Source organism: Taeniopygia guttata, chromosome 21 (assembly GCF_048771995.1).
Source record: "Taeniopygia guttata chromosome 21, bTaeGut7.mat, whole genome shotgun sequence".
NCBI lineage: Eukaryota > Metazoa > Chordata > Aves > Passeriformes > Estrildidae > Taeniopygia > Taeniopygia guttata.
Genome location: NC_133046.1, coordinates 7826553 through 7845740, shown reverse-complemented (window position 1 = coordinate 7845740; position 19188 = coordinate 7826553). Strand labels below are relative to the sequence as shown.

At 51.9% G+C, this 19188-nt stretch overlaps 1 long non-coding RNA gene across 2 annotated transcripts; it reads left to right on the top strand.

The window, feature by feature from the left end:
• The first annotated feature begins 11883 nt into the window (after positions 1-11883).
• Positions 11884-18948, top strand: LOC140680431 (uncharacterized). Of its 2 annotated transcripts, XR_012051710.1 has the most exons (4): positions 11884-14219; positions 16041-16192; positions 16901-16997; positions 18026-18948. It is a non-coding gene; the product is annotated as an uncharacterized lncRNA (long non-coding RNA). The 2 variants fall into 2 exon arrangements; XR_012051709.1 differs by lacking the exon at positions 11884-14219 and having other exon boundaries at positions 14289-16192.
• Positions 18949-19188: the final 240 nt, after the last annotated feature.

Genomic DNA, 19188 nt, shown 5'->3' with positions numbered 1-19188 from the left:
CTTCTTTTCATTAATCATTGGCAGGTAAGCAGCTTTGTGCACACTTTCTAGGAGTTGGTCAGGGGTGTTAACTATAACTTCAGGATCTCCCCTTTCCAAGGGGCTCGTTCTCCTGGCCCAAAAAGCCACATGCTGTGTCAGGGACCATGAGTCACGTTTATCTCCTGTTGTTAAGAGGACACTGTGTCCCCAGGACCCACTGGCTTCTTGTTCAGTTAATTTGATTTGATTGCCACCAGTCAGGGACACCCGGAAAACATATTCTGTTTCTGATTCACGTGGGAGGTGTCCATATTCTTTTTTAAGCTTAGCTAACGCGGTGGCAGGGCATGGTACGTGTTTAGTTGTGATGTGGGGTTCAAGATCATCATCACTAAGATAGTTATATTCTGTTTTAATTAAGGGTCTTAAGTGAGGCCAGCAATGTTCCCCACAATTATTTATTGCCTCAAGTTCTTTGTGAGGATAAATTTGCTTATTGTGAGGAGTTTCCTTTTCCTCAGGATCTATAGAGGAATCGGCATTATGTGATTTGTTAACATGTTCCTCTGTTAAGGCAGCTCGCAATGCATAGTTCTCATTTCTTAATGGATGTTTTTCATTCCTTTCTTCATGTAATTGTTTTTGTAAAATTTCAACTAAGTTTTGAAGGAAGTCTATTATTGTTTCTTGCTCACTTCTTCCCTGAAAGTAAGTTTCTACAGCTGCCGTAAGACAAGCTCCCAAAACTGAGCATAAGATGGTTTTATTTTTTCCCAGTTTAAATTTTGTGTCATGTTGTAAAGAACAAACTCTATCAACCACATTATCCAATTAAACTAGTTACTCTGTGCCCATTCCTCTCCTCCCGGAGAGGGTTTGGCATTGTATTTAGCTAGTAAAGCATAAAATTCAACTTTACCCTTATCGTTAAGGTTATTACTCATTCTGTGAAGGGACCAAAACCACAGCAGGGAGGTACAAACTTAAGTTACGCAAACCACATGGCCCTCGCAGTGTCGCCCTTCACTTCCCTGGGTGGGTGAAGAGACAAAATCTGCCTGGGAGGCTCTGCTTAGTTTCTTCAAGTTTTCCCTTCCTTCCCAGACAGTCCAAACACACATAAAAACAATAAAACAACACAGTGTCCCGCCTTTTGCACTAAGAGAGTCTTTGTGAATTTCTGAAGACAGTGTGGGTGCTTTTTCGCCTAGGCAATGTGCAGTCTGCAGGAAATTCAAATCTCTCCCCTTGCTATCTAGAATGACTCAGCTTTTTGGGCTGGCAGGCTAGGTGCGGCTGGAAAAAAACTTCCTTCCCCTGTTACAGACTACACAGAACCTGCACCCTTCTGCCTAGACAGAAATCCTGTCCGTGACGCCAATTTAATGTCACTATGCGCTCATAGCGGGGTCTCGTGATGGTTCGTTAGCCGATCCCAAAGTGCAAAAGACAAACAGCAGGGGACTATCAGTTTAATCACAACAAATGCACCTTTATTAGGGGCCAAAACATTAAATGTGATAGTGGGGTCAGAAAAGAAATAAAAAGGATAGAGAGAGAGAGAAGAGGGGGATGGGAATAGCTACCAACACAGGTGAGGTCCTCACTGATCTGGACCATGGGGATCCATCTTGTTGTGTCGGGGAGAGTCTCCAAAGTCCTGCCCAACCGAGGGGTCCAGTTATAGTCCACAGAGGGAAAGGGGGGAACATGCAGAACAATGAGAATCTGTTGAAATTGCTATGGGGGCGAACAGGCAAATCTACTGAAAACCATCTGGGCAGGATGAACACAATGAAGAATAAGTCCATTGGAGTTACTGGAGAAGAACAGGTCATGTCATTCTCCCCCCACTCCCTGTGGTTGGGGTCTCAGTCTCAGTCCTTGGGGAGAGGGTTCTTGATCTCCGTCTGTCATGATGGTAACGAGGCAGATGAGGGGTCTTCAGTGAGAGACCACCAGGGTCACCCCAACAGTTCATTCAGCTTAAAGGTGGGAAGTGAAGTAGGCACTGCAGCAGCTGCCCTGTGCTGGGTCCACGCTGGGTTGTCGCCAAGTCCTTGCCAGGCCTCGTTGGGAACAGCTGGCATGACGGTGTAGTGGCTGCACCTGCACTGTTGCCTTCTCCAAGCCGGAACTGCAGCCAGGGGGTTTTCCTTCTTGTGGAAATCAGCAAACAAATCAGTGAGGGTCTTCCGATGGCCTCTTACAGGGGTTCAAGGGAACAAGATGGAGGGATTTGGGCATGTCCTGATCTTCTCTCTTTCTTCTTACCCTCCATGTCTTGCTGAGATGGTGACATTTTTCTATTTGTTGAAGGTAGAGACACACTGTCCAACATAAATGATAGATATTGGCACGTTATTGTAAACAAAGTACAGGTAGTTTTTAGTGTAGAAGGCAAACAGCGCCCTGAGGGCAGGGAGACTGCCACAGACCGACCTGCTAGACAGAGCTCAGCAGAGCGGACAAAGCGTGTTAGAGAAAAGGGAAAATAAACAGCCCTGAGAAGCAAAGCTCCGCATCTCGACTCCTTCTCTGCCCACACAGGCTGGGAGAAAAGGACTTTTCACAATCTCGGGGTCATCTTGACCACCAGAAAATCAAGAGGGGATCTCCACTCATCCCAGTGCCCAGTGAGGAGGGGTCAGTGCTTGAGGGGGGGCTGGGGGCACTGAAGGGGGTGCGGGTGTGGTTTTTAGGGGGTCCTGGCACCCCCCGGCCCCCAAATCACAGCCGGGTCTCCTGCAAGGCACTGAGGGGAGGTTCGTTCACCCTCCGTCCCCTCCAGCGTCACCACACGCCTTCCCAAAGTGTCCCCAAGTGCTCCCAAAGTGCCGTCAGAATGTCCCCGAGTCTCTGCCGAGGTGACACCGGCCTGATGATGGCCCAGTGGTGATGTTGCTCTGTGCACAGCAGCCTCGGGATGTCCTCCATGGCTCTTTGGCACAGCTCGGCCGCTGCACAGCCACCATGGCCAGGAGAGGAACAGAAGAAGAGGGTGTTGATGTCCCCAAGTGTCCCCAGCAGGTGACGTGTGGCCAGGCGGGCACTGGCCTCCCACAGCTGCTCAGCCTCGGCCACTGTGGCCACCAAGGCCACATGGAAATCAGAGGAACCTCTGTTGTCCCCTCCAGGGCAGCCTCGATGTCCCTGAGCCGGCGCTGCAGCTCCCGGGGGAACGCGGTGGCTTCGTCACACGCGGCCACCAAGTCCCCCAGCAGCCCCAGGTGCAGCTCCAGCCGCTGTCCCCTCCTGATGGCCGCATCCGCAGCTGTCCCCTCCTGGTGGCCGCATCCGCAGCTGTCCCCTCCCGGTGGCCGCATCCCTGCAGGCGTCGCGGAGCTCGGTGGCCGCCTTGGCCAGCCGGGCCCAGCTGTCCATGAGCCTGTCCAGCACACGCCTGGCGCTGGCCAGGGCTCTCACACAGGCCCAGGTGGTCCCTGGGGTGTCCCCGAGGTTGGCCAGGTCCAGCCCAGGGAGGGGACAGGGCGGTGGCCCAGGGAGGGGACACAGTAGTGGCGCAGGGTGTCCTGGAGGTGAAAGATCAAGGTCCCCACAGCCACCTGCAGGAACTCTGGGGACACGGCCAGCAGCATATCCTGGGACAACTGGGAAGGGGACACAGCAGGTGTCAGGGACCTGGTGGCACTTGTGGCGTCCTGCGGTGACACCCAAGTGTGACATCACCTATGTCCAGGTGTGACATCATCTGTCCCCAGCTGTCCCAGGTGTCACTGTGCACCTCTCCCATGCCCATGCCCCTCCCCCATGTCCCTGCTGTCCTGGCACAGGTGATATTCCTCTGGTTCCAGTTAAAATTCTCTCTTTTTCGTGCAAAATTCCACCCATTCCGCTCAAAATTCTCTCGGTTCCATCCCAAATTCTGCCGGTTCTGGTCAAAATTCCCGATTTTTCATGCAAAATTCCTCTAATTCCAGTTGAAATCCCCTCATTTTCATGTGAAATTCTGCTGGTTCTGTGCAAAATTCCCTCATTCTTGTGTGAAATTCCAGCGGTTCTGGTCAAAATTTCCTCGTTTTCATGCTAAATTCTTCCGGTTCTGTGAAAAATTCCCTCATTTTCATGCAAAATTCTGCCGGTTCTGTGCACAATTCCCTCAGTTCCACGCAGGATCCACCCAGTTCCCTGCAGGATTCCCTCATTTTCGGGCGAAATTCCCACAATTCCTTCTCTTCCGCGTGAAATCCCGCCGGTCCCATGCAAAATCCCCTCATTTTGGTGCGAAATTTCCTCACTTCCGTGCAGAATTCCCTCATTTCTGTGCAGAATTCCCTCATTTCCCTGCGGAATTCTGTGGATCCCCTCACGGACGCAGGCACCCTGGCCCCTCCCGGATCCCATTCCCGGATTTTCCCGGCTATTCCTGGGTCCCATTCCCAGATTTTCCTGGCCGGGCACCCCCTCCTCTCCCGTGCTCCCTTTCCCACCCTCCCCACCCTCATTCCCGCTGGGAATTCCCGGATTTTCCCAGCACTCCCCCACCATGGGTTCCTCATCCTCCTCACAGGTGAGCACCAGGTCCTCCTGCAGCCACTGGCGCTTGACCAAAACCCACGGTTTTCGGGGCAGAGCCCGGGCCCCTTCCTCGCTGCCCTCCTCCTCCTCCTCCTCCTCGCTGCCCGCTTTCCCCGCCGGGAGCTCAGGCAGCGGCGCCGGGAGCAGTGCTGCTGGGGTGTTGGCTGTTGCTGGCACGGCTGGAGAGCAGCCGTGAGGAGGAGGAGGAGGATGATGAAGACGACGAGGATGATGAGGACAAGGAGGAAGCAGGCGGCTCGGCAGCGTGGCTCTCCCGCAGCAGCTCGGTGCACTTGTCCACGATGTGCCACATCTGCAGCACGCTGCCCACCGTCAGGAAGCTGAGCAGGTCCCCGCGGGCCATGGACAGGCGCCCGGTGTAGGCGCAGCCCAGCACCAGCGCGAAGGCCGCGGGGTCCATGACGCTGGGCAGCTCGATGGAGTCCAGGTTCTTCAGGAACAGCTGATCGTGGAAGAAGGGCGAGGACGCGGCCAGCACGGCGCGGTGCGCGCGGAACTCGCGGCCCTGCGGGACAAAGCGGGAATTGAGCGGGACAGGAATCCTGCTGGGGAAGGTGAAACAGGGAATCTCATCAATGCGATTGCCTGGCAAAGGATTCTGAGAATATGGAAATGATAACTGAGATGGAAACGAAAGCAAGCTTTGAGATGCCAAATCTTAGTTACTGAACAACTGGAAAACAAGGGCATGGCCAGCTGAAGGTAATCCCCTTTTGATGAAACAATACCCTCTGCTTGCAGACAGCTCCAAGGGTCAGAGCAGACCCTACTGGCTTGGCAGAGGGGGTCCAAAGAGAAGTTTTTAGGGTTTAAAATGTAACACAGTATGGTAATGTCATGATTTCTATAGGCTATATGCAAATCCTATAGGATTTGTGTCTTGTACTGGATTGGTTAGAGAAAATTAGTATATTCAGAAGAGAAGATTTATGGTATTGTAACGGGAACTTCTCTGTCTTTGGGGAATTTGTATCTTGTACTGGATTGGTTAGTGAAAATTAAAATATTCAGCACAGAAGAAGATTTATGGTATTGTAATGGAAACGTCTCTCTCTTTCGGGTCTCTCTTTCGCCCTGCTCGGACCTGTGGCTGGCAGCCCCAAACAGGGCCCCTGCCAATACAAACAGGGCCTATATATAAAAGTTTATTGCCCCTTTGCAATAAACCCAAGTTCCAAGCCCTGGCTTCAGAGATCTCTCGTCTCTGTCCTAACCACCGTCCTCCTACAAAATCTGTTCCATATTCAGGTGAGGAGTTCTGAGCCTGTGACGAGCTCATCTGTGCTCGTTAAGGCTCATCAAGGCTCCCCGTTCTCGCGAGAAAAATAAAAAACTTGTGCTGGCAGAATCGCCTCAGCCAAGAGAAAGAATTCGAAAATTCAAACTGCCAAGATAAATGGAGAGAAGAAATTAAAAAATTCAAACTCCCAAGATAAGCAGGGGCCCCTGTTGCCTTTATAAAAGACAACCAGAGACCTGGTTCAGGGAACAGCACGGCAGCCTGGCCTCGCCCAGGCTGCTCGGGCTAGTCAACACACGCAGACACCAATATGGCAGACGGTTGAAAAGCGTTTATTATCCTATCTCGTGGGTTTAAATAGTTTTGGGGGATTTTGCTGCGTCAGAGGGGGGTTGGGGGTCTCAGAAGTTAGTCGGGTAGTGGAATTTTACCAGGGCAGGTGTGGCTGCATTCTTCTGAGGCTCCTGGGGTCGATAGATAGCGTGGGGGAGAGAGAGAGGGGGAGGGGTCTACCTTTCCGTCACATTCCGAGATCTTCCGTTCGCCTGTCCCTTACCTACCACATCTTCCCCCTCCTTATCACATACAAAATGAGGTAGTCGTAGGTATAGGCACTGGAGTGAGGTACAAACTTGCAACTTGTTAAGGAAAGGGTGGTTTAGTAGATCTGGGTAGATTTTTCAAGGCAGGTGCTGAAGGCTTTAGCTACTGACTGTGTTGTAGGAGATGGATTTCTCGATCCTCTGCAGGTCTTCGTCGATGGTCATTTGCAGCTGGGAGAGTCCGTGCTGTTGGGTTGCGATGGCTGAGACACCTGTGGCTGTGCCAGCTGCTCCCAGGCCGAGCAGCATCGCGATAGTTATACCTGTGATGATTTCCTTTTTGTGGAGTCTGTTAGGTTCTTCGAGAATATGGTATATCTTTTCGTCTGAGTGATGTAGGACCTTAGAAACAATCAGAACTTGAACACAGAAATTGATAGAGTTATTAAACTTGGCAAGGAACATATAAGGATTCACTCTGGGTTTCTGGCAAACTTGCATCTCAAATGTGAATGGGACTACTTACTTATTGGTCTTCTGTGGGGAGTGTCTTACTTGCACTGGTGGGGGGTACTGGCTGTGGAGTAACTGAAGGGGGTATCTAAAGCATTGCTTTCGTAGAAAAGGGGGTTTAATATCATAGCAAAACTAATAGGGGTTAGTCAGGTTTGATTTGGTTTCATTTAGGGTTAGTAAGGTAGCTTCTAAACAGGCTGGCTATGTGGAACACGAAGGATGGGGTATTTATTATGGTGACTTTTTGAGCACTTTGTTACTTGATAGATGTTGCACGACCCACTTAAATAGCTGATGAGGGTAGTGGCTTGGGCTAGCTTGCTTTCTTGGCCACAAGCCTCTAAACAACAAAATTGCATGAAGAAAGACACTGTGCATGTTTGGATCTCACCACCGTGGGATTCTCAGGTGTTGTCTGGCAGTTTGGTGGTCTGTCATCTCTTTCTGGAGCAGGGGTGTCTGTGTCACGGGGACGGTCCACAAGCATGTCCTGCAAACAGAACTCACAGCCTCTCATTAGTTTTGTTTTGAGGGTCAGGTTTGATCGGCAGCAGTGGGTGTGCAGCAGTGGCTCTCATAGTCTCACCACGTGGGGGTCCTGACTGCCACAGAGGCAGCACGTCCCCCACACTCCCGGGGGCTTTCTCCCCACTTTCATGGCTAGGGCTACCCACGGGTCTCGTATCAGGGCGTCTCTTGCTGACCTTGCGGCACGGGCGCCGCTTGCGGTGGGAGGGGGCTGAGTTCGCCCGCGCGCTCCCCCCCCCTTCTCCCCGTGTGTCCGGGGGTTGGGACCTGCATTTTTTGGCGAGATGCTCTTTTTTCCGCAGCTCTAAGGGGTATTGTGACTGTTTTTCGGTGCGGCTTAGAACTCTATTCGGTTCTGTTTTGAATCGCGATGGCTTTGTTCTCTCCGTTTTAGGGTTCCGGCCGGCCTCTGCCGGCTCGGAGGAGCCGGCAGACCGGTCGCTAGGCTCCGCGCCGGAAGCCAAATGCCAGAGCACTTCCGGGGCTCCGCGCCGTTTTGTCCGGCCCCGAGCTCGCTCCTCCCCGCGGGGGTGGCGCCGCTCCCGCCCCCCCGGCTCGCCGCGCCCCCCGCGGGGGGTGGTTTTTCCCTTATATGGTGGCGGCGCCTGGCGCGGCCGCTGATTGGCTCTGTGCCCCGAGCCGCTCTCCGCCCCTTTCTCCCGCGCGCGCGCGCCCCTGAAATTGCGCGGTTTTTGAGTTTTCGCGCCGAGACTACTAGTGCTTCGCCCCCCTCCGCGGCATCCGGCGCCATTTTCAAAGCGGCCGCATGGCCGGGCGGCCGGGGACTCCCCCCGAGCCGCGGCCCCTGCGACTCCGGCCTCTCCCGCCGGCTCTCGCCAAAAGCGCCCCGCGCGCGGCTGCGCCTCCGACAGCGGATCTCTGATTGGCGGCGGCGGCGGGACGGATTGGGAAGCGGCGGCTTCTTGGGGTTTTTCTGCGGCGGGGGTTTCCCGGGGGTTTTCCGCGGCGGGGGTGTCTTGGGGGGCCGCCGCGGCGGGGTTCGGCGCCGCTCCGCTCGGAACGCGCCCCGGCGGGAGCGGGGCCGCGCCGCTCAGAACGCGCCGCCCCGGGCTCCGGCGGCAGCGGTTCTCTGTGCCGGGCTGGGCTCCGCTCCGCGGCGGGGCCGGGCTGCGCTCTGATCCGGGGGAGGGGGTGCCGCGCTGAGCCCCTCCGGGTCTCCGCTCCCAGGTGGACCCTCCTCAGGGACGGTCCGCGCTTTCGCCCCCGTCCCGAGCTCGGGTTTAACTAATAAACACATATGCGCTGCACTCCGCGTCTCTTGCTTTTCTATTGCCTTGCGCGGGGTTTTTTCTACCTTGCTCCGTGCTGTAACGTTCTTGCCACTGTCTGAGGATTTCGTTTCCCTGGCCAGCGTTGCTGTACACTGTTCCCATATTCCCGGATGCATGGCATCCACTGAGCATTCGGTTGCTCCAAGCCCAGGCAGCCTTGCTATAGCAAGATAAAAGTCCCTGAGCTTAAACGCGATACTCCATTGCTTCATACTCACGGCCCATGCGACGCTGTCCATGACGCTCGCGGGCCCCGGGGACGTCTCCCCTCCGCCTAGATACGGTCCGACCGTTCCGGCCGCTGCTTCTGTCCAGGTGTATCCCGTCCACCGGGGGGTTTTTCCTTTTTTTTTTCTTCTTTTTTCTTCTTTTCTCCCGGGTTTCGGCACCAGTATGTTGCCTTTATAAAAGACAACCAGAGACCTGGTTCAGGGAACAGCACGGCAGCCTGGCCTCGCCCAGGCTGCTCGGGCTAGTCAACACACGCAGACACCAATATGGCAGACGGTTGAAAAGCGTTTATTATCCTATCTCGTGGGTTTAAATAGTTTTGGGGGATTTTGCTGCGTCAGAGGGGGGTTGGGGGTCTCAGGGGTTTTTCGGGTAGTGGAATTTTACCAGGGCAGGTGTGGCTGCATTCTTCTGAGGCTCCTGGGGTCGATAGATAGCGTGGGGGAGAGAGAGAGGGGGAGGGGTCTATCTTTCCGTCACATTCCGAGAGCTTCCGTTCGCCTGTCCCTTACCTACCACAGGCCCCTTTGTGGGGGACAAAGGCTGAGGCTGACTGAGAGCTCTCTGCACAAAGGGCAAGGACTGATAAAAACTGATTGCAACTTGTAACACAAAATCAGTAAAATGAATATGCATGAGACTCTATGCATATGCATAAGCAAGGGAGGCTATCGTTACCGACATCTGGGAAGAATGGTGCACAGAACTCCGTGATTAATTACTTTATTATACTATATTATACTATAACTATATTACACTATATAGCAGAGTAACCCAATAGTTCTTTCTGTACTTTCTGACAAAAACTAAGTACAAGTGTAACCAGCTGTAAGTGTAACAAGAAATCAGCAGAATGAATATGCATGGACCTATTGTGAAATTCTATACATATAGAAATTAGTAAGGGTAATAAAAAAGAATCAGGAGTTCTAAGAGGTACGCATACCCTTTGAAGGAAAATCCCTGCTGCGTGAGAAATCCTGGTGTGCGTCCAGCACTGCAATAAACATACTGTCACTACAAATCTGTATTAGAATTGTGGGGTTTTGATTTTTCATCCGCATTTCATTTTCAAGGATGCTTTGCCAAGGATCAAAGCAAAACAGCAGTTCTGTTTCTCATTTTTGGGACCACAGTCCTTCCCCCATTTTCCCCTGGGGCTGAGGGTCCAGGAACAGACAGCTTCTTCACTTCTTCTCAGAAGACAGGGGGTACCATCACAAACCTCCCTAACTTTTCTCTGTTCGCACCACTCCAGTCACTCTCAGCTGCTGAAGCAGGTCTCTTGGTTCACCATGCATCCCCCTAAAATGCAGTCTCTCTTGCAGGAGAAATTTGGTTCAGTCTATGGCTATACAAGAAAAGTCTAGCCAAAAGCCACTGCATCATCGCCTCCCACCTAGAATTTCTCAGATTCCAGACTGTCTCTCTTCTTCTCTTTCAAGTCGAGGAGGAGTAATATTTCACAAAGCTTTCATTTCCCAAGGAAGGGTTAAAAGTCCTGACTCCCCTGACTGCTGAAATCTCAGCCCAGACTCCAGCTCCCACGCTGGGCACCTCCCCCCGCCTTTCTCCTCGGCAGCTGGAGAATTTCCAGGTGTCTTCAGGCTCTCTGTCTCTTCCCCTCTGGGGTGGGGGGGCGTGGAACAAAGACATCTCAGCCTTCCGCCACACTTCCCCCCCGCAGGAGCTGGCTCGGTTCCAGTCCCTTCACCCTTTGGCCTACCTCAGCCTGCGTGCATGGTTGTCCCTCCCCACCCAGCCCGTGGCTGGGCAGGGGAGAATCTGAACTCTCTGATGACCAGAACGAAAGAGAGAAAGTTCCCCTGGGAGTTCTGGTTTTTAACCCCTCTGTGTTCTCAGAGGCGTGTCCAGCCTTCAGTGGCCACTCCAGTTGCCAGTATCCAAACCTGACCGCTGATTGTTTTGACCCCAACTTCCTCAGAAAATTATCTTCTGTGTCAAACCAGTCCACTACATTTCCTCCAGGCACGGGTTGGGGCGGGGGGGGGGGGGGGGGGGGCGGACTCTGACGATCCCTCACTGCTTGCTAGCCCGAGGTCAGTGTCACTGGCCACCTCTGGGCCAGCTCAGCCGGGCTCGCAGGCGGGGCGGGGGAAGCTGCTGGGGGCGGGTCGTGGCCTGACCTTCAGTTGGAGCCCGCCCTGGGCAGCGGATGGCACAGCCTGCTCCACCCGTGTTATGGGTGGCAGCTTTTGGGTGCCGTGCCTGGGGGCTGTGAGGGGCACCTGGGAGCGGGCTGGGCCAACTCCGCGGCCCATCCCTCCCGTGGATACTGGTGCTGCAGCAGCTGTGGGCACTGTGGTGTTCGAATTTGCTGCGAATGATGCCGTGGCCGGTGGGAGACCTGTGCTTTCCCGGGACCATGGGTCCCGGACTGGGGGTTCCTCTGCAGCTCTATGGACACTCCCTCCATGTCAGGTCACCATGCCTCCGAGAGAGCACAGGCGATTCTGGCGTGAGGTCAAAGATAAAGTCAATGACATGATTGATTCTGCCCCTGAGCGTGGCCTCCCAGATTACAGAGATGGGCTTTCTGTCCCTGCTGATGCTGCAGGGCGCACAACATTGTGTGGTGTTGAGCCAACTCCCGGACAGGCATCTGTCCCTGTCCCTGTGGTGCCCATGGGACGGGATGCAAAAGGTAATGGTACCTTATTGGGTGGTTTTCAGGTGTTCCCTGTGATTAGAGGTGCAGTTAACACCCATCAGCCCTTATTAAGGAAGGCTCTGATGGAACTCAGTGATAGAGTTGGAAAATATGGTTTGGAGTCTGTTGAAGTTATACAGCTGCTTAGGGTACTTGCGGCTGACACCTTGACCCCTTATGATATTAGGAATTTGGTTCATATTCTTTTTCAGACTGTGCAGTATGACATTTTTGAGACCAAATGTGCTGAGTTGGCAGCCAAAGCAGGGGCTCACAATACTACGCTGGGTCAACAGGATCCCAGGTGGGTTATTAGTACCAATGTATTGATGGGCACTGGCAATTATACTGGTCCTGATGGGCAGGTTGGTTTTGATGCCCTGGTGCTTGTCCAGTGTCACACAATAGATGTGGCAGCATTGGTTCAGACCATAGAAGTGGTTGCTCCAAAGGAGTATTTTGTGACTGTTGTCCAGGGAGCTGTCCTGGCTTGTAAGATAAGCATGTATTCTCTTGCCATCTGTTGGAGGTTGGGCAGTTTTCTTATCTCTTCCAAGAACAATATCTCCTTCCGGGGAGATATCTTTTGTTAATGGGCCATTGAATGACTCACTGCATGACTGGTAAAGTTACATTATCCCATTGTGAGATGTTCCACACAGAGGGAGGAGCCAAGCATTCCTACCTGCATAAAATCAGCATTTTTTGGTACATCAGAACAGCCTCTTCGCTGGATTCCCAGAGGAGCAGCTCTCTTCCCCGATGGATTCCCAGAGGAATACCAGGCCCAACTGACCTTCAGAGAAAACTCCGTTCTTTTACAGATCACCGCTTCAGCAGCATTTCATCTGCCACTCCAGGAGGAGCCGCCACCATTTAACTGGACTACTACCAACACCCTGACTCCTCAGGGTGTCAGGTTTCTGACTCTATCAGTAGTTTTGTTTGTACCAATTACATTTTTTTTAACTTAGTTTTTTTTCCCTTACTAAAGAACTGTTATTCCCATTCCCATATCTTTGCCTGAGAGCCTTTTAAATTTGAAATTGTGGTAATTTGGAGGGAGAGGGTTTACGTTTTCCATTTCACAGGAGGCTTTTGCCTTCCTTCACAGACTCCTGTCTTTTCAAACCAAGACAGGAGCTGATGTCTTTCCTACAATTAGCAGACAGGCTGTCTGCCTCTGTTGAGAAGAAGGTGGGAGATCCTGAGGCAAGAAAGCTTTTGCTTAAACACGTTGCCAGAAGTAACTGCAATGCTGATTTCAATGCCGATTGTAGGAGAATCATAGAGGCTCTTCCTGGTGATCCTTCTGTCCCTCAGATAGCAGAGGCTTGTGCAAAGGTAGGCACCTCAGGTTGTAGGATAGCTGCCTCAGCTGCTACGCTGCAGCCCGCCCTGGCTGCCCCTGTGCAGCCTGCCATGGCTACTGCTGTGCAGTCAGTCTGGACAGTGCCACAGGGTGGGCAGCAGCAGCAGGGATATGCTCAGGCCAGCAAGAAAGGAAAAAAGAAGGTACAGCAGGGCACAACTCCCTTGTTTTTGTGTGGTCAGTGTGGAAGGCCCAACCATACTGCAAATGTCTGCAAGGTGACTGTTCATGCTAATGGCCAGGCTTTGCTAGGCTCGGGAAACAGGAATCAGAGCGTGAAGGGGGCACGTACCCAGACACAAGCTTCTCTCAACAACCCAGATCCGATGGAGGTCTGCTAGCTGGCTTGCAGCCAGCACCCGAGGTTCAGCAGGTGTTGATGTCTGCACAGCAGCAACAGTTGTCATAGATTCTGGCAAAATCCATAAGGTTCCCTTGGTGCTATTGCTCCATTGGGTGAGGGCATGATTGCTCTCCTTGTGGGGAGATCTAGTGCCACCCTTCAGGGCATCATTGTGCAAGTGGGATTTAATTGATGCAGATTTCATGGCACAGATTTTTGCCATGGTCTCTACGCCCACCCCCCCCGTCACTATCCCGAAGGGGACACAAATTGCTCAATTTGTGCCTTTTAAGTCTTCTGTTCGCAGGACAGCTGATCAGTTGCAAGGTGACAGCGGCTTTGGATCCACTGGGTCACCTCAAGTTCACTGGTCTGCCATCCTGACCGAGAAATGTCCCAGGATGCTGTGTATTCTGTCCATCCCTGGCGCGACACTGCCAGAGATTTGTCTCCACAGGCTTCTTGACAGTGGCGTGGACATCACAGTTCTCACCCTTCCCACCTGGTCCCTGGAATGGCCCTTGGATCCTATGGGATTGGGAGGAACAGCATGCTGCTATGTGAGCCAGCAGCCTGTGCTGATCGCAAACCCAGAGGGACAGACGGCCATGATTCGGCCTCACATTACTTCAGTGAGCTTTAACCTCTGGGGAAGGGTTGTTCTGTCCACTAGGGGGTGCACATCGGGACGGATTTTTTGATGGGGACCACTGTGATGAAGAGCGCAGAGTGTCCTACACCTCCTTTACGGTGGCTGGTGGACAGACCCGTCTGAGAGAACCAGTGGCCCCTCCCTCAAGACAAATTAGTCCCCCTTCGAAACCTGGTGCAGGGCCAGTTGGACCAGGGTCATCTGCAGCCTTCTACCAGTCCCTGGAGCACTCCTCTCTTCTGCATCAAGAAGAAATCTGGGAAATGGAGGTTGTTACATACCTCTGAAAGGTCAGTGCCGTGATGGAAAGCATGGGAACATTGCATGGGCATGCTGTCACCTACCATGCTTCCCACAGACTGGCCGATCCTCATTGTGGATTTGAAGGATTGTTTTTTTACAATTCCTTTGCATCCTGATGACAGACCAAAATTTGCCTTCTCGGTACCAGCAATCAACAATGCTGAGCACACACAGCAATATCAATGGAGATTTTTGCCCCAGAGCATGTGCAATTCTCCTGCCTTATGCCAATGGTATGTGGCCTGTGCCTCGTCTGGAGTTTGCAGTTTCCTGATGCCCATCTTTATCACTATATGGACGAGATTTTGGTGGCTGTGTCCACCCAGGATGAGCTGCTGAGGATTCAGCCTCGGTTGCTCGATGCTTTGCATGCTCATGGGCTGCAGGTGGCTCCAGAAAAGGTTCAACAGCAACCTCCTTGGAAGTATTTGGGGGTCAAAATTCTGGAACAGACAATCCGACACCAGGAGGTGAAATTTGTGCATTCAGTGAAGACACTGAACGATGCCCAGAAATTGGTAGGTGTCATCACTTGGTTACATCTGTACCTGAAACTCACCAACACACAACTGTCTCCTCTGTTTGATTTGTTAAAGGGAGACTCTGATTTAAAATAACCTCATACATTGACCCCTGAGGCACATCAGGTGCTGGAGGAGGTTCAGCAAGCTGTTTCTGTTTGCCAGGTTTATCACATTGATCCTTCCGTTAATGTCACTGTGTTTGTTACCACTCCAGATTCACATCTCACAGGCATCATTGGCCAGTGGAATTACAAATGGTCTGATTCTTTGCACATCCTGGAATGGGTTTTCCTGCCCCATCAGCCACAGAAGATGGCAACTGCATTGTTGGAGCTCATTGCTCGCTTGATAATCAAATGCCGGCAACACTGTTGCAATTGATGGGTGTGGATCCTGCAAAGATCATACTCCCGATATCCCGGGAGGACTTTGACTGGAGCTTTGCACACTGTGTGTCCCTGCAAAGTGCTCTGGAAAACTTTTCAGGGCAGATCACTTACCATCTGCCTAGCCACAAGCTACTGCAGGTGGCAAAATTCACACAAATATCTTTGTGGCCCAAAAATAGTCAGGAGCCAGTGCAAGGACCCACTGTCTTCACTGATGGTTCGGGGAAGACAGGAAAGGCCATTGTTACTTGCAGGGACGGATCTGAGTGGCAGGTCCTGGAAGGTCATGAGGATGGATCAGCCCAATTGGTTGAATTGAGGGCTGCTGTTATGGCATTTGAGAAACGTTCCCAGGAACCTTTCAATTTGGTCATGGATTCTGCCTATGTGGCTGACATTGCACAGCGGTTGGGTCATTCGGTTTTGAAGGAGGTCAGCAATCCTGCCTTGTTTAATTTACTGAAGACCTTGAGATGTGCCATTCAGGCCCGGGTACATCTGTAATACATTCTGCATGCAAGGAGTCACACCAATTTGCCAAGGTTTGTAGCAGAAGGTAATGCAAGGGCTGACAAGTTGGCTAACCCAGCATGGGCAGCACCTCAGCCTGACACACTCGCGCAGGCCAAGCCATCTGTCCGAGATTGAAAGACAAGACGTTTTCTAGTACCATCTGTGTAGCAGTTGCCCTTTGGGCAGTTTTCCTTATGTCCTGTTAATGGGCCCATCAAAGCCTTGCCACATGACTCAGAGATAACACGCTCCAGGAGTCAGTTCTGTGATCAGATACACACCTCATGACTCAGAATAACATCTCCACCCAGGGGGGAAGAGCTAAACATTCCCACCTAGATATATCCTGGGATTTCTAGACAGAGAGGCAGCCTTCCCACAGGTTTCCAAGAGGACACAGCTGGGGTTTCCACTGGACCAACTGCACCTTTTCTACAGGACTACTGCTCCAACAGAACCACATCTGCCATTCCAAGAGGACTGCAGCCACTCCAATTTGGACTGCTACCAACATGCTGGCCAAAGTGGTGTCAGGTTTTATTCTGACTTTGTCGGTGGTCTGCCTTTTGTATCATTGCATGTATTTTGTCTCTTTTCCCTTTTCCCAGTAAATTGTATTTCTGACTTGGAGTCTCTCAGCATGGCTTTTTCCATCAGAGTGCTCATACCTTGCAGAAGCAGTTTCAGCTGATGGCAAATGAGACTCATCGAGTCGTGTGATGGCTGTCACGTGCTTGCTGCACCTCTGCCTGCAGGGGTAAACCCCAGAGGCCTTCGGGCCTTGGAGCTTTGGCAGACCGATGTCACCCAGATTGCCGAGTTTGGCTGGCTCAAGTATGTGCATGTCACGGTGGACACGTTCTCCTCTGCGATGTGGGCTTCCGCTCACACTGGAGAAAAGGCTCGTGATGTCATTGCCCACTGGAGGCAGGCCTTTGCCGTTCTGGGCATACCTTCTGCTGTGAAAACCGACAATGGTCCTGCTTATGCATCGCAGCAGGTGCGGCAGTTCCTGCAGTTGTGGGGTGTGTCACACAAGTTTGGTGTCCCCCATTCTCCAACTGGCCAAGCTATTGTAGAACGCGCTCATGGTACTCTGAAGCGGGTTCTTCAAAAACAAAAACGGGGAATGCAGGGTGAGACCCTACACAGTGGGTTGGCAAAAGCTTTGTCATCAAACATCCTACGGTGCAGCAGAATTCAAATAACCCTGTCATTTTGAATCATCACCTTTTGTTGCAGTCTCCGGACGAGACACATCAGCCTCGAGCGAAGGTTCGGGTGTGGAATTTAGTCACCAAACAATTGGAAGATCCCTATGAACTTATCACTTTGGAATGTGAGTATGCATGCATATCCACAGATACCGGGGTACGCTGGGTACCTTCGAAGTGTGTTCGTCCTGACCAGTGACCCCAGAGACAGCATCCGGCTGACATGCAGAATGGAAACTGTGACCAAACTGGAAGTCATCAAGTGGGTGGACCATTGAGTGATTACTCAGATGCAGACGACGCGAGTGATCACTCCAATGATTCCTCCATGAGTGGACACTGAACACTGTTCATTTTTCTTTTTAACATTGTTAAATTTTCCCTTTCGATAATGTTCATTTTTTTTTTTTCTTTTTTGACAGAAAAAGGGTGAGATGTTGACCTGATTTTTAAAAGTGTTTTATAGTTCTTTTGAAAGTTGTAAAGTTCTCATAAAACTTCTTTAGCCTTCTGGTAATGTTTACTGTTGTGGTTTGACATGGAAGTGAATTTTCTCAGGAAGAAGAGGGTCAAACCAATCAGTAGTCAGTTTTGGATATTGGCACCTGAAGTGACCACTGAAGGCATGGGCACACCTCTGAGAACACAGGGATTAAAAGCAAGAACTCCAGGAGAACTGTCTCTTTGGAGAGTGCAGACTCTCCCCTGCCCCCCACGGGCTAGGAGAGGTGGGCCAGGGGGTGAAGGGACTGGAACCGAGCTAGGCCGGCTCCTTTGGACAGAAGGGTGGAGGAAACCTGAGATGTCTTTGTTCCCCACGCCCCCACACCACCAGAGGGAAACAGACAGAGAGCCTGAAAGCACCTGGAAATTCACTGGCAGAGGAGAAGGAGAAAGGGTGGGGGGAAGGTGCCCAGCCCTGGGAGTTGGGGTCTGGGCTGAGATTTCAGCAGTCAGGGCAGTCCAAGACTTTTAACCCTTTCCTGGGAAATTAAAGCTTTGTGAAATATTACTCCTCCTCACCTTGAAAGAGAAAAGAGACAGTCTGGGACCTGAGATGTTAGGGAAAGAAGGTTGGGGGGGAGATGATGGAGTGGCTTTTGGCTGGACTCTTCTTGTAAGCCATTGACTGAGCCAATTTCTCCTGCAACAGAGACTGCATCTTTAGGGGGATGCAATGGTGAGCCAAGAGACCTTCTTCAGCAAATTCCAGCACAGGAATGGAGTGAACAGAGGAAAGCTGAGGAGGGTGTGGTGATGCCCTCTGTCTTCAGGAAGAAGAAGATCTCTGTTTGCACCCTCAGCCCCAGGGGAGGAGGAAATTGGGGAGGACCGTGGTCCCAAAACGAAAATTGAACTGTTGTTTCTTTTGTTCCTTGGCAAAGCATCCTTAAAGGAGCCCTATGAGCAGTCTGTCCATGCACGGCGGTGAGGGCACTGTGACATGCAGAGGAGAGTGTCACACTGGCAGATTTTCTCTGGACAGTGCCATGTGTGACATGGAAACACGAGAGGTGGCAATTGTGTTTCCTGTGGGTCTGTGGTGCAAGAGTGACTCCTCTCTCCCCTGATAGACTGAGTATTGATTATCTGAAAGGTGATGACCTGATTGAGGGTCCAAGTTGTGTCCCGCTGTGATTTGTTGGAGTTTGGGTGGGGGGAGGAGGAATGTTCTGGAAGGTTTTAATTCTGGATTTAGTGTGTGTCTTTTATTATAGGAGTAGCTTAATAAAGATCTTTCTCCCTTATGTCTAAGCTTGGGCCTGCTCTGCTCTGTTCCTTACCGCAATTCACAGCACTTATTTGGGAAGCTGGATTTGCATGGGGGTGCTGGCATTGTGCCAGTGTGAAACATTGACATTTACATATTCGAGAGTCAGAGTTCCCACGCAACTTCATGTAAAAGTAAAATAGTTTACAGATTTCTCTGTGGGTGGAGAGAAATGATTGATTGATCTTTGGACCACTGTGGTTGGAGAGGTGGTGATTCCTTCCTCCAATCCACGGTCACCTTTGGAATTCTATAAATACCAGATGTTCTAATAAAACTTTCTCTTTTTTTCTCCTTTGACCTTACCAAGCGTCTTTGTGCTCCTTTCGTGCCCCACGGCGACAGTGCATCGATGACAGCGTTGTGCAGGGGAACACGGCAATGCAAGTGTTTGAGATAGGAGAGGAAATTCCGGGAGCGCTTCCCGTTCTTTGCCCACCCAGGCCCCGCCCCTTTACCAGGCCCCGCCCCTTTCACGGGTTCACGTAATTGCCCACCCCTTCCTGCCCCCTGGCCACGCCCACTCCCCTCCCCATTGGCCGCCA